The sequence below is a fragment of the Zingiber officinale genome, chromosome 4A (genome assembly GCF_018446385.1).
Source record: "Zingiber officinale cultivar Zhangliang chromosome 4A, Zo_v1.1, whole genome shotgun sequence".
Classification (NCBI taxonomy): Eukaryota; Viridiplantae; Streptophyta; class Magnoliopsida; order Zingiberales; family Zingiberaceae; genus Zingiber; species Zingiber officinale.
Genome location: NC_055992.1, coordinates 106,758,019 through 106,771,659, shown reverse-complemented (window position 1 = coordinate 106,771,659; position 13,641 = coordinate 106,758,019).

Genomic DNA, 13,641 nt, shown 5'->3' with positions numbered 1-13,641 from the left:
GCAAATTTGACTGATACTTTTCATGTTATGCTCCCTAGTATGTAATTGTATGCAATTATTGGAAGGAACCAAAATTAACCGCTAAGATATGCTAAAATGTGAATTTAAGTTGTGTTAAGATATACCTTAAATAAGGTTAAATAGCACTTATTTTTATTACATATCTTCAGAACCACCAGTACTCCTTGCAGAATAAACTCCCGTGTGCGTTTCATATTGGTTAGCATAATAAGTCAGGCAAGGCACTAAATGATTTTTCATAATGCACTTTTGAGCTGAATAATATACCGGATGACTTAATTACACTGATAAAAATAATCATGTCAGATAATGTAATGAAACCCTTACACTTGAAATCCATCTAGAACATATGCTCGCTTATATCCCACCCAACGACTCAGGAACTTAAGATATAAGAACAAATAATTTTCCTCCTCGCTTATTATACCAAATTATAATAATGAGCAAGATACTAATACCGAACGGGAATTCAAGAATCTAAAATATGGAAATGCGAGAGCATGCTTACTTATAACCTAGTCGGTGGCTTGGGAGTTTGGGACTAACTTGATCTTTAAGTCGGGAGCTATAATCTCTGAGTTTCTCTGAGCCGCTAGAGCATGCTCACATATAACCCGACCAAACAGTTCAGGAGTCTAGGACCAGCCAGGTCTTTAAGCCGGGGGCTATAATCTCTGGATTTCTTTGTCAGGAGAGAATGCTTGCTTATAACCCGACCGAATAGTTCAAGAGTTTGGGACTAGCCCGATCTATAAGACGAGGGTTATAATCTCTAGATTTTTCTGAGCTGCAAGTGCATGCTCCCTTATAACCCGACTTAACGGTTCGGGAGTCTGGGACCAGCCTAGTTTTTAAGTTGGAGGCTATAATCTATGGATTTCTCTGAGTCGTGAGAGCATGCTCGCTTATAACCTGACCGAATGATTATCTCTGCTTGGCCATTACTCTAACGGTATGTCACAAATGTAAAGGCCTGTGTGATACTATATCCTAAATACCATTATATGATCCTCCTACCCTGGAATTGCTTTCGGTTATCTAAAACTAATTTGTGTAGAATTCTGAACCTGCAAATAATATGTTGCCACAAGGAACCCTAATGCATTTCTTATAAAATGTATTGTATGTTGTTCAGCCCGATGCACTTGACCAAAGGACATGAGAAAGCTCGCTTATAAAGCTGATCACCAATCAAAGTGAACTGACTGGCTCTCTTCTTAATCAAACGTGCTTGCCCGCTGTCGACTGGCAACCTACCTTGATGTATAAATAAAATATGGGGGTGTTCTCCAGTCATTTTAAAACTCCAGGTCGCCTTTTCTTTCAATGCAACCTACTAACAGTGTCTGCTCTACCGACCTGTATATGTTCCAGGAAACTATGGTGGAAGCCAACTTGGCCAGGTCATTCTCCATTTAATTCTCTGACCAGGGGACCTTTTTGATAATTAGCTCCTGGAACTCTGCTCTAAGTTTTTCGAAGGCTTTTGTATAGAGCTTGTGCCACTCATTGTTAATCTCAAACTTGCCTAATAACTATTGTGTGGCTAGCAGGGAGTTGGAGTAAATTAAAACTTGAGTGGCACCCACATGTCATGTGGCCTGAAGGCCAACTATTAATGCCTCATATTCGGCCTCATTATTGGTGGCTCCGTAATCCAGTCAAACGGACAATTGCATTCTATCTTCTTAGGGGAATATCATAAGAATACCTATCCCACCACCCTATCAAGTGAAGGATCCATCCATATATATTTTCCAGGTCTCCTCTAGCTTAGGATTTTGAATCTCCAATAAGAAATCTACTAAAGATTGAACCTTGATGACTACTTGGGATTGATATTGTATGTTATACTCACTGAGCTAAATAGTTCACTTGATCAATCTCCCAGAGGCTTTGGGGTTGACAAGTACTCGACCTAAAGTGTTATTAGTAAGTACTAGGATTGGATGAGAAAGGAAATAAGGGCGTAACCTCTAAGCTGCCAAAACCAATTTGTGTGCTAACTTCTTGAGTGTGGTATAATGACACTCGGTTCCTTTCATTAAATGACTTAAAAAGTATATAGACTTTTGTTCATTTTCCTCTTGTCTTACTAATACTGATCCGACTGCATGATCATTTGCTGATAAATACACCCACAATATTTTACCTACTATTGGTTTGGCAAGTATAGCAGGGCGGAGAAATAATTCTTTAGCTCCTTGAAGGCTTTGTCGCAGCTGACAACCCATTAGAATTTAGTTGCTTGACAAAGTATCTTGAAAAAAGGTAGGCTCCGATTGGCCGACCGAGAGATGAAAAGAGAAAGAATAGTAATTCGGTCGATCAGTATTTACACCTCCTTCAAATTGCATGGAAGAGCCACGTCTTGCAACACCCACACCTTACTTGGATTCGCTTCAATCCCCTGTTCGATCATAATATATCCCAGAAATTTCCCACTCATGGCTCCAAACAGGCACTTATTGGGGTTGAGCTTCAATCCATATTGCCTTAGAGTTTTGCAAGTTTCTTCCATGTCTGCACATAGATCGGTGGCTCAAAGGGACTTGATGAGGATGTTATCCACATATACTTCCATATTCCGCCCGATCTACTTCCGAAAGACCTTGTTCATGAGTTGTTGGTACGTAGCCCCTGTATTCTTTAGTTTGAACGACATAACATTATAATAATAAGTACCTTCAGAAGTTATGAAACTGACCTTCTCCAGGTTGTCCTTGGTGAGCGGAACCTGGTGATATCCCTAGTACTCATCTAGCATATAGATAAACTCGCACCCGAAAGTGGAATCCACCACTTAATCGATGCAAGGGAGCGGATAATAATCTTTTAGATAAATCTTGTTAAGATCTCTGAAATTGATGTAGACCCACCATATATTTCCTGCCTTTGACAACAAGGCCACATTGGCCAGCTAGCTTGGAAATTGAACTTCGCGAATGTAGCCTACCTCTAGCAATTTGTCCACCTCATCCTTGATGATCTTATTCTGCTCAGCCCTAAAATCTCATTTTCTTTGCTTGACTGGTCAAGCGTCTGGATAAACATGAAGCACATGCTCTATCACTATTGGTGATACCCTGGTTACTTCTTCAAGCGCCCAGGCAAAAGTGGCATTGTTACGTGTAAGACACACAACCAACTCCTCTTTAAGTTCTTTAGGTAGGTCGGCCGCCACTTGCATAACAACCTTTGGTCGGCCTGCTCGAATATAGATTTATTATTTTTCTTCATAGACTAGGGTAGGCAGAACCTCTTGGATGGCGTTGACTTCCATCCGCTATATCTTCCGTGCGGATATCAACGTAGCACTTGCATGTCATTAGTTGATCTCCTCTAACTTCTCCAACTTAATGATCCATGGGGAATTTTGTTTTTTGACAGAAAGTAGAGACTACTGCCCAAAACTCATTTAGGGTTGGGTTGCCCAAAATGATATTATAAGCCGAGAAATTTGATCTGTGCGTCCTCACTAGGGGCTCCTCCCCTAAAGATATGACCAATTTTATTTGGCCAAGTAGTTGAAGTTTGTTATCCGTGAATTCATACAAAGGAGTCACCATAGGCTGGAGGTCGCTCGGGTTGATTTGCAACTGCTCGAATGCTTGTTTGAAAATGAAGTTGACAAAGCGACCTGTATCAACAAAAGTACAAGAAATATTATAATTGGCTATAACAACCTTGATTATTAATGCATCATCATGGGATATTTCCTCCCCCTCTAGGTCCTTGGGCCCAAAACTGATTGCAGGTCTGGTCGTCTGATCAGTGCTACAACCGGCTGCATGAATCTCTAACCGTCAAGAATGTGACTTTCTAGCTTGGTTGGAGTCTCCATCAGTCGGACCCCTTGCTATCATATTGATGTTGCCCCGAGCAACATTATTGCGGTCCTCCTCTTGCCAGGTTGGAGGCTCCAATTGGTTTTGAGTGGAAGTTGGCGTCTGGTCCATAGGTGGTGGTGGCGTCCTTTGATGTCGCTCGGCCTCGCATTGATTTCTTCTGGGTGAGCCATTCGGATTTCAGTAGGGTTGGCGGTTGGGCGACGGAGTGCGCTAGAGAAATCTCTGATTGCCGCCCTGGCGATTGGCCAGAGTGTAGCAATCCTGCGTGTCATGGGTAGTCGGCCAATGGAGAGTACACCATCGTCTTGGAGCTTCTTGAGGAGGCTCAGGGCACTTCTCTTGCTCAATCCCCACATGCTGCATGGCCTGTGGTCGCGGTTTTTGATGGTGAGGTTGAGGAGCAGCTCGGGGTCCTCTAGGTGGAGGAGCGAGCAATGCCTAATGCTCAGGTGCTGGAGCCTGTGTCGGTGCAGTGGTATCTTTCCTCTGGGTGGACTGCGCCTCTTCGATGTTGATGAATTCGGTCACCCGGTTGAGCAGATGATTGACATTCCTTGGAGGTCGTTTGACCAAGGAGTTGAAGAAATCAATATTGGAAAGCCTTTGAGAGAAGACACTCACCAGGAGCTCAGTAGTGGCTGAAGGGATATCCATAGACACTTGATTGAATTTTTTAATATAAGCTCTTGGTGACTCCTTGGACCCTTGCCTATGCGAGAAGAGGCTTAGGGAAGTTTTTTGGTAGCACCTATTGCTAGCGAAATGGTGAAGAGGAAAGGAAAACCCTGCAGAAATCCTTCAAACAGCGAATAGATTTGGCTAGTAGTTGCTTTCCACCTTTTCGTAGAATCGCCGAAGGTGGTGAGGAACACCTAGCATTTGACCCATCAGTAATTGGTGAAGGAGGGCAGCATGCTCAAACTTAACAAAATGATCCTCAAGGTCACTCAACGCTGAAGATTCCCCTATTGCCAGGGTCTGATAATGCTTTGGCAACTTATCTTCTAGCAACTTTTAAGCGAATGGGGTGCTAATTTCTGCAGGGGAACTGTAACGTACCGGAGCCTTTCCCCTTCGCCTAACCTGGACAGGTGCTTCCCCAGAAGACTCCCAATGTAATCCTTCTTGCTCTAAATGCTTAGGCGATGTGCGAAAAAGAGCTTGGTGGCGGGGAGTCGATGAGTGAGATGCTCGCACCAAGTGAACCATGCCTTCCTCCATGGCCACTCTCTCCCTCTGATGAGTCGTTGTAGATGCGACAGGATTAGGTGGTGGTAGAGTACCGCCAATGGCTCCTTGTTGTTGTTGTTGCTATTGCAGTGATCTATGGACTCGGGCATTGATGAGTAGCTGCAGGTCCTCTTGCATTAACGTAACGGTAGTGAGTCTTCCAGCTTCCTCTATCTCTAATTTTCAGATTCAAGAGAAAGTTTCGACAAACAACGCCAAATTTGATCCTGTCTGAAAGCTGCAGAGATGACACATCGGGTACAGTGGATTAGTAGTTAACTAATAGAGAAGCTTTTGCACCACAAAAAAGCTTCCTTTTGATCCTATCCAAGGGTGATTGGACATCTAGTGAAAGTCTAAGTGGGTTATGGAGGACCGGACACTTGGCATGAGACGGTAAATCTAAGTGGGTCAAGGAGGACCATACTTGGTGATCACAAGTCCAACGAGAAGATGGCAAAGAGAAAGTCCATATGGGTCAAAAGTTGACTCAATTCTTAGCGGTCGTAAATCCAATAGGGAGTTGGCATGGAACTAGGAAGTTCGGACGTAGTAAACTTCCGAAGGCCATAACTTTTGACTCGTATATCAGAATAAGGTGATCTCAGATGCGAAACGAAGCTAATTTCAAGCTCTATCCAATTTTCTACTTTCCAATCAATTGGGGGGGGGGGGGTTCAATCAATTGGTTAATCGATTGGTTGACGCGAATTCGTGCAGAAATGGGCTGAATCGATTGGGTAATCGATTGAAACTTCCCCAATCGATTGGTCAATCGATTGGAAGAGTTTTTGAGCGAATAGTGAGCTTCTGAATCGATCCATTGATCGATTGAAACCTCCAATCGATCAGGTAATCGATTGGGAGGCTGGAAAATCACGTGATAGCTCTGGAAATCGCGCGAGACACGTTGAATTGATTGGGCAATCGATTCAAGTGTTTTCCAAGAGCACAGAGGCGCTCTAGATCGATCAACCGATCGATCCAAAGCCTCCCCAATCGATTGGGAGAAATCCAATCGATTGAGATTCGACAGTTGGCGCAGATAAAGCCGTTGGCGAGCGTTTTTCTGCGTACTTCTTCGATTCTTCTCCACAGGTGATCACTGCAGCTCTCCACAGCGATCTTTTCTTCCTCACCGCCAATTCTTGAAGGTTCTTGGAGACTCATCCAAGTCAAGAGGCGAGTTGCAATAAGAAGAAAAAGCTAGGGTTTTCATTGTAATCTTGTAAAATTCATTTGTATTTTGCTTCTTTCTTTCTCATTGTTGTATTGTGAGGTTGTAAGGCTTCTCCGCCTTCGGTAGTTACCAAGAAGGAGTGTTTTTATAGTGGAGGGTGCGTGAGTGTGTGGATCCTTGGACTAGTCACCTCTTCTTGAGGTGGATACCAAGTAAATCCCTAGAGTTAGCGTTGTTGTTTGTGTTTCTTGTATTTCCGCTGCACATCATCCCAAGAAGTGAGCAACGACGAGCACGACGATCACGACAAGCTATTCATCCCCCCTCCCTCTAGCTACATTTCGGCCCCAACAAATTCGACCTGTCCGTAAGGTAGCCGCCATATTAGGATGATGTTGCCGACAGAGCGTAATCCGGCCAGTCCTTGAGTCGGCCGCCCTGTTAGGATGATGTTGTTAGCTTAACATAATTTGGCATGTCCTTGAGTCCACTGCCCTGTTAGGATGATGTTGTTGGCTGAGCATAATTCGGGCGGTCCTTGAGCCAGCCGCCTTGTTAGGATGATGTTGTTAGATGATGATAATTCGGTCGGTCCTTGAGCCAGCCTCCTTGTTACGATGATGTTGTTAGATGATGATAATTCGGTCGATCCTTGAGCCAGCCGACTTGTTAGGATGATGTTGTTTGTTGAGCATAATTCGGTCGATTCTTGAGTTGGCCGCCCTATTAGGATGATGTAGTGTGTTGATCATATTAGAAATCCGTTCGAGAAATAGTATAGTACATCATGCCCCGTGGAAATCTTTTTGATAATCTATGTTTCGATGAAATTCTATCCAGGCGGCAATATGAGAATAAGTACTATAGGCTCGATCATCCTTTTACCTAACCAGTCATATAATGGGCCTCCCAGAGAAACCCCGCTCTGTTCTAAGAGGTTTGGTTGATATATTAGGTTGGGCTATATTTATCCTAGCCATATTTTTGTATAGTCAGAGCATATAAACTTGTCTGACTCTGTGACTGGATAGATATACATGTCCCCTACGGTTGATCTATTGTGGAGTGAGATAGTCATTCCGGTCGGCCCATAAGATCGATCGGCCTTAATCTTGGTCACCTTAAGATCTAGTCGTCCTTAAACGTCCAACTGCTCAATTCTCTCGGCTTAAGGACTGACTATCTTCATCCAATCGGGTTACGACCCGATCTAGTTAAATTAAAGAACCTTATCACTAAACGATTAATCAAGGCCAGATGAGGGGATGTTATCCTTTCTATTAACTGATTGTCATATCATCTTGACTTTGACCACTCCCTTAACTTAACTTTGACTTCGATACTAATGTTTGCTCTAATAGGTCTTATGGATCTCCCAATGGGTATAAAATGTCTCATTGATGTCTGACCTCCTCCATGTAAAAAGTCATTGTGTTATGATAAATATTCCTGTGACGATACTAAGTCATTTGGAGTGTACAATATCACCTTTTAGTCTTTTACTCAGATGACTTTTATAATTATTTAGCCATCGTCAGCACTCAATCAAGTTTTCTTCGTTTGCACCACGTTTTCGATTAACATTTTTAACCAGTATAAACAAATTTTGATTTGATTTTCATTTGGCTTTCAAATGCAACTTAACATTAGTTTCACGGAAGCGAGGAATTGATGCTTTGTGGCAATACGTGTTCTCGAAAACCTTTAAAGAGATAAAGAAGAAGAGCTGCAAGAAAAAAATTTAATAATTTTATCTAAAATAGAGTGTTAAGAGATAAAAGAAAAATAAATTTAATAATTTGATTTAAAAGAATAAGGGTACTTTCGCAGAAGTAGGTGAAGGGTTGGCTGACGAAAAGATTTTTTTTTTAAAAAAAAGGTGTTTTTCTCCATAAAAATATTTTAATCAAATCAGTTATTATTCTCATCGACGTCTGGGTCGTCGATTCCATATTGCTTCCATTTATTTTTTTTTTCTAATCGGATGTTGACAATTTATTTAATTACTCAGTCAATCTCAACGCTCCAAATTAATCACGCACACACAATTCGCTCAAACTTCCAAACGCAGTCAAATCCGTCGACTAGTGTGAAGTCTCCCAGTAAGTAAGATTGAAAATATCTCTCAATTAATTCAAGAGTTTGAATAAAACATGTCTGAAGTTTAAAAAGATGGAGTGTTGGTTTAGATGAATAGTTTGTTGATCAATGGAAGACTTTTTAATTGACAATAGAGTTCCTCAATCATTCTACGTATAATTTGGCAATCCAATAAAGTATTAGTGACTCAAGATTAGGGAAGGGGTCCCTAACAAGAGGTTTTTCGACACTCAACTCAGTACAATTTCCGATGAGTGGGCAAAGAAGAAGAACAGTAGAGGATATGCATGATAATAAGACTTGGATGATGCTAATTACGTACCTTGTTAATGGAGAGGATCTCCCTTTATATACCACCTCTTACAACCTCCATGATCGTGAGATGACCCTTTGCGTCAGAATTTGTTTAGTGATGGAAAAAAATATAACCTGGGTGTTCCATAATGATAGTTCGAGGATCTTTGTCCTACTCATAAATGTACCTATTTTGTCGTTTATACTTCGCCATTATTGAGGCGGTTAAGAGAATATGCTGTCGTGATTAATTGGCTTATAAGAGACATAATAACTTTCGAAGAAGGTCTCAAAGGAATATTCTCCGACAAGTTCTGGCAGGTTGTTATAATGTTGTCTGTTACTTGTCTGCTAAATATATCTCGGTCGATCCCTAAGATTGACTGTAGTATCAATCTGCTCTGTCATTGTTAAATACTGTCAAGATCTGTTCAGAGGCTAATATTGTACTCACAGTATGCCAAAGATCCATTTAAGGAGTCATATGATAAATTATGGATGTTAAAGCCTTATTTTAGGGACAATATAACATTAAGTAACTTAAACCTGGTCGACCTTTGTCTGACCGACCGTATATGCAGAGTTTTCTACGAATGAGTATCTTTATGTCTGTCCGATCTTTGCTCGACCGAGTGTACATAAAGAGTCTTATGTTTGACTGACCTTTATCCAGCCGCCCGTATATTAAGATCCTTGTGAGGCTGTCTTTGGGCTCGGCCGGACTCTGCCCTGTTGGGTGTGTAAAGAGCCTTATGTTCGACTGGCATTTATCCGTATGATCGCATATTAAGATCTCTATAAGGCTGCCTTTGGGCCCAGTTGGACTTTGCCTGGCTGGGAATATAGAGAGCCTTATATTTGACTAGCCTTTATCCAGCCTATCGTATATTAAGATCTCTGTGAGGCTATCTTTGGGCCCGACTGGACTTTGCTCGGCCAGGCGTACAAAGAGTCTTATATTCAATCGGTCTTTATCCTGTTGATCATATATTAAGATCTCTGTGAGGATATCTTTGGGTCTGGCCGGACGTATAGAGAGCCTTATGTTCGACCGACGTTTATCTGGTCGATCATATATTAAGATCTCTGTGAGGTTGACTTTGGGCTCAACCGAACTTTGCCCGGTCGAGCATACAGAGAGTCTTATGTTTGGCTGTCTTTTATCTGGTTGATCATATATTAAGATCTTGGCGAGAATATTTTTGGGCCCGGATGGACTTTGCCCGACCGGGTGTATAGGAGCCTTATATTCGACCAGTCTTTTATTTGGTTGATCATATATTAAGATCTTGGTGGGGCTTAAGTTCCTAGAGCCCGGACGACCTTTCATTCGACCGGGCTCCTTTAAACTCAGTCGGTCATTTATTGACCGAGCGTATTATTTCTTTAGTTTCAATCATAATAGTCTTAGAGTCTTTATATCTGATCGATTTTACAACCGGTCGACCTTATACGAGCGCCCTACTTTAGGGCTATGTGTGTAGCACCTGCGAACTTTGAAACTGGGCGATCAATAGAATCAAGTGTGGAATGTTCCTCTAACCTGGTTTTGACCGCCACATCACCTTGACTTTGACTACCACGTTATCTTCTGGATTCGCATGTTATATCCTGTATCACTAGCTTCCCCTTTATGTCTAGTCGAAGGAGATGTAGGCGACTAACTAGACTCGAGTTTTAGTCTTGTTCACTCACCTTCTATACTTGGTGATTTTCAAGACTCATGCTCTTGATCGTGCCTTAGGTACTTGATGTTTTTTTCAAAAATGATCTACCCTCTACTAGGGCTAGTACTGAGGACATGAAAAAAGGTATTTTTGGATACAAAATGCATCATTTGTCATGTCCATCATAAATGTCCATTTATGGGTGAGTGCCACGTGGTATCACTACTCGTTCTCTGCAACGCCTTCTGACACTCTCCACTTCGCATAATATAATGGTACATCCCACTTTGCAAATCAATGAACCTCCTTAGTTCTGCTGTTTGAATCTAATGGTGTCAATTAAATTGTCTTTTATAAAACCCTAGACGTAGTGGGTTCTTCGCACTTCGTCCTTCATCTTTTCGGGCTCATTTTCTCCGACAACCTTTCTTCTTCCATCTATTCTCTCTAGTGGCCTTCCTTCCTCTGCATCCCTTTTTTCTCAAATCCCACATAACCTAGTAAGTTACGCATCCTTTGTCTAAGTTTCGATCTATCATGGCTCAGGAATTTTTTGCTCCTTGGTACACCTCGACCTCTTCGAGTTTTGATGTCGCTGATCGGGCTTACCTCTACTCTAGATATGAAATCCCTCACAATTTTCGTATTCATCTTTCCTTCCCCAAATGATCATCCTCACCTTACCCCTAATAATCATATCATTTTCTTTTTTGATTAAGTAGTGGCTGGTTTGTTCCTCGATTCATTCTTTTTTGTCAACAGTAAATCAATATTTTCGCATCCCATCGCAACAGTTTGTGCCAAACGCTTTCCAGTACTACACATGCAGGATGTTTATGTTGTTTCGTCTATTCGGGATTCCTCCCACTCCTCGCAACCTTTACCTATTTGCTTACACTAAAAAAAATCAAAACTCGAGGTTTTCCTTTTACAGTCTTGAAGCTTCAGATTCAGACGAAGATTTTCACAGACACTGCCAAATTTAATCCTGTCTAAAGGCTAAGAAGATGGTGCACTGGCTTAGGTGGATAGTTTGTTGACAAGCAGAAGACTTCTTTAACTGTTGATGGAGCTCCTCAATGATCCTACGCATAATCTAATAATCCAACAAAGCATTAGTGGCCCAAGACCAGGTAAGGGGTCACAGGCAAGGCCCTTTGACGCTTAAGTCAGTACACTTTCCGACGAGTGGGCGAAGAAGAAGAAGAATAGTAGAGCATATGCGTGAGAGTAAGGCTTGGATGATGCTAATTGTGTACCTTGCTAACGGAGAAGATCCCCCTTTTTTATACCACCTGTCACAACCCCCGTGATGGTGAAGTGGCCTCTTCCATCGGAATTTATTAGGTGATGGAAAAAGTACAACCTGGGTATTTCATAATGATAGTCCGAGAAATCTTTTTCCTACCCACAGATGTACATCTTTTGTCGTTTATGTTTCACACCATTATTGAGGCGGTTAAGAGAATATGCTGCCACGATTAACTAGTTTATGAGAGACATAATAACCTTCGAAGAATGCCTCAAAGGAATATTCCCCGACAAGTTCTGATAGATTGCTATAATGTTGTCTGTTGCTTGTTTGCTGAATATATCTCGGTCAATCCTTAAGGTCGGTTGTAGTATCAATCTACTATATCATATGTTAAATACTGCCAAGATCTGTTCAAAGGCTAATATAGTACCCACAATATACTAAAGATCCATTTAAGGAGTCATATGATAAATCATGGATGTTAGAGCTTTATTTTAGGGATAATATGACATCAAGTAACTTAAACCTTGTTGACCTTTGCCGGGTCGATTGTATATGTGGAGTTTTCTATGGATGAGTGTCTTTAAGCTCACCCAGTCTTTGCCCGACCAAGCATACATAAAAAGCCTTATGTTTGACCGGCCTTTATTCTGCCGCTCGTATATTAAGATCCTTGTAAGGTTGCCTTTGGGCCAGACCAGACTTTGCCTGGCCGGGGGTGCAAATTAAGAGCCTTATGTTTAATCGGTCTTTATCTGGTCGATCATATATTAAGTTCTCAATGAGGTTGTCTTTGGGCCCGAGCGAACTTTGCCTGGTCGGGCGTACAAAGAGCCTTATGTTCGACCGGCCTTTATCAAGTCTATCATATATTAAGATCTCTATGAAGTTGTCTTTGGGCCCGGTTGGACTTTGCCCAGGCGGGTGTACAAAGAGCCTTATGTTCAACCGACTTTTATCCAGTTGATCGTATATTAAATCTCTGTGAGGCTGTCTTTAGGCCCGGCCAGACTTTGGTCGGCTGGGCGTACAGAGAGCCTTATGTTCGATCGGCCTTTATTTGACGGATTGTATATTAAGATCTCTATGAGGCTGACTATGGGTTCGACCGGACTTTGCCCGGCCGAGCGTACAGAGAACCTTATGTTTGATCGGTCTTTATCTGACCGATTATATATTAAGATCTTGGCAAGGCTATTTTTGGACCTGGTTGGACTTTGCCCGGCCAAGTGTATACGGAGTCTTATGTTTGACTGGCTTTTATCTGGTCAATCATATATTAAGATCTTGGTGGGGCTTAAGTGCCTAGAGCCTGGACGTCTTTTCATCTGACCAGGCTCCTTTGAACCCGGTTGGCTATTTATTGACCGAGCGTATTATTTTTTTAGTTTCAATCGTAATAGTCCTAGAATCCTTATATCCAACTGGTTTTACAACCGGTTGGCCTTATACGAGCGTTCTACTTTAGGGCCCCGTGCAGGACTCGCGAACTTTGAAACTATGCGATTAACATAACTAAGTGTGGAATGTTCCTCTATCCTGACTTTGACCGCCACAATATCTTAACTTTGACTATCATGTCATCTTTTGAATGCACACGCTATAACCCGTATCAGCTTATACGAAAGGTTTCGATAAGGAAATCTTGTTAGTCTTCTAGGATCATGCATCAAACTAAGTTGAGAAATGTTCTTGTTAATTTGAAGGCGATGACGAGCAACTAATTTTTTTTTTCGAATACATTGAAAATAAGTGGCTTGATGTCTAAATTTATAATTTGACGGCCTTCATAAATGTTTATACCTAATCAAAGTATATATTCCTCTAATCAAGCAAAAACTAAAAGTTCATTGCTAAAAATTGGCAAAAACGTCTCAATAATATAGTTGGAATTACTTGAGGATTTCTATATCTGCATCAAAATTAAAGATTCTGTAAGGATATTTGAAGGGGAAGGAACTCTTAAGAATGCAACAAAAAATAGTTGAAATATTATAAATCTTTTATGTTGGGTAAATTATGGTGTTATTAAGTTCGATATAG